A 2,500-nucleotide genomic window follows, 5' to 3' on the forward strand; every position below is an offset into this window, starting at 1 on the left:
AAAAAATATAGATTACTAAGGTGCTATCAACTAAAATCGAAACCGAAACAAAGACTTGTGAAGAATTCTTGATAAAAGTATTTCTAAAAAATAGATTATTGGCGTGCCATTAGCTATAATCAAAACCGAAACCAAAAATATGAGAGATTCTTGCTAAAATTATTTATAAAATAAATAGATGACTTAAGTGCCATCAACTATAATCGAAACCGAAGCCAAAATTATGCAGAATTCTTAGTAAAATTATTTATAAAAAATTAAATGACTTGAGTGTCATCAGCTGTAATCGAAATCGAAACCGAAACCAAAACTTATAAAGATTCTTGGTAAAATTAGGTATTTCAAGAAATGGAAGTACATAATAATTAAACGACCCGGATGTAAGCATGACACAGAAAATAACACACACGTTATCGTATTAATACATACATACACAGATGATGATGATGATGATGATGATGATGACGATGACGATGACGATGACGATGATGACGATGACGATGATGATGATGATGATGATGATGATGATGATGATGATGACGACGACGACGATGATGATGACGATGACGACGACGATGACGATAACGATGACGACGACGATGACGATGACGATGACGATGATGATGATGATGATGAAGAAATAACCGACTTGTTCATGGCTAATGCTGGTTGTGAAGTAATTGTGAAGGTTGCTACAATGGTTTACCCTCGAGAACTAGAAGAAATGACTTTTGAAGAAATAAGTCAGGTTATCAAGAGAAACATGAGGCCAAAGAAAAGACTGGTGATTGCAGAAAGGACCAAGTTTATGGCAATGAAGCAGGAAGTGGATGAACCGATAGTAAAATATTTACGCCAGTGAAGAAGTGCGAGTAAATACTGTGAATTTGAAAAACTAGGAACAGAAAAACAGACAACAGAAAAAGACTTAATTCAACAATCACGGGGTTGTCTCCTTAGCAACCGACAAGGCTAACATGCTTGCCAGTCGGTTTGCCTCAAACCCCACACTGGGCCCTTCCACCACCCCCAACCTGAATTTCCTATGCGGACAGACGCCACGCTAGACGATCTGAAAACCACCCCTGCTCAGGTGCATGCTATCATAAAAAACCTTGACACTTCAAAAGCATGTGGACCCGATCTTATCCCAGCTGTGCTATTAAAAAAGTGCTCAGCCGAAGTAGCTCCAGTTCTCTCCAAACTCTACAACAAATGCCTTAATGAAGCTTGCTTTCCGAGCTGTTGGAAAACTGCTTCTGTTGTACCAGTATTCAGAATTCTGGCAAAAGGACTGACTCATCAAATTATCGCCCCATTAGCCTCCTCCCACTTTTTGCCAAAATATTTGAGACCTTAATTAACCATGCTCTAGTCCGTCACCTTACAGATGCTAAACTTCTGACTGACAAACAATATGGATTTAGACAAGCCCGTTCCACAGCAGACATCCTAACTGTAATCTCTGAACGTATATATCATTCACTGGACAAAGCGGGGGAGGGCAGAGCGGTTGCTCTAGATATATCTAAGGCTTTTGACAGGGTATGGCATGAGGGTCTTCTCAGGAAAATTAGATCATACGGTATCACTGGTAGAATACTTAACATAATTAAATCCTTCTGAGATAAGAGAGAAATCCAGGTTGTCCTCGACGGTCGTACATCTAGACAATATGATATAAATGCGGGGGTGCCCCAGGGGTCTATCCTTGGACCTCTATTTTTTTTATTACATTTATAATATAGAAAGGGAGGCACTAGCCATAGTGTGGACGATGGATAGAGCAAGACAGTTTTTGATGGGAAAAAAAATTCTTGTTGAAAAGTGATCACAGATCACTGGAATTTATTTTCAACCTAAGAAAAGAACTACCGAAAGTTACAACGTCCAGAGTATTAAGTTGGGCGATCAGACTGATGGCATTCGACTTTGACATTGGGTATGTTAAAGGGAATACGATACCGCACATTGATGCCATATCTAGATTGAGGTTTTATAGAGAGGATAAGGACAAAAATGATGAGGAATTTGAAGACACAGTTTTGCACCTTGTAGAAACCGATGTAATATCTGTAGATAAAATGGCTATTGAAACTACAAATGACTCGGTGTTAAACAGAATAGCGTTGAGGAGAAAAGAATCGCTCAGGAAATTGTTCAATGGATGAAAGACCATTCAAAGAAAGAAGACATAAACATACTATATAAAACGGGGTAATATGTAATGGAGACTTGGTAGTTCCTACAAAAACACAGAGGAGACAGGTTATAAAAAGTGTACACGATGGCGTACATTGTGGAGTGGCAGCTCCGCAAAGAAGATTAAAATTGGAAGCATGATGGCCGGGGTACTCAAGAGACGTAGAGGACTACGTAAAATGATGCACAAAATTCACAGAATTCAGGAATTTCAAGCAAAAGAAAATACATGTGTGGCCCCGAGAGGTAGAACCATGGAGCAGAGTACACATGTATCATGCTTATGTCAATGAGATAG

The sequence above is a fragment of the Euprymna scolopes genome, chromosome 41, assembly GCF_053919585.1.
Source record: "Euprymna scolopes isolate OS-2025 chromosome 41, ASM5391958v1, whole genome shotgun sequence".
Taxonomy (NCBI): Eukaryota; Metazoa; Mollusca; class Cephalopoda; order Sepiida; family Sepiolidae; genus Euprymna; species Euprymna scolopes.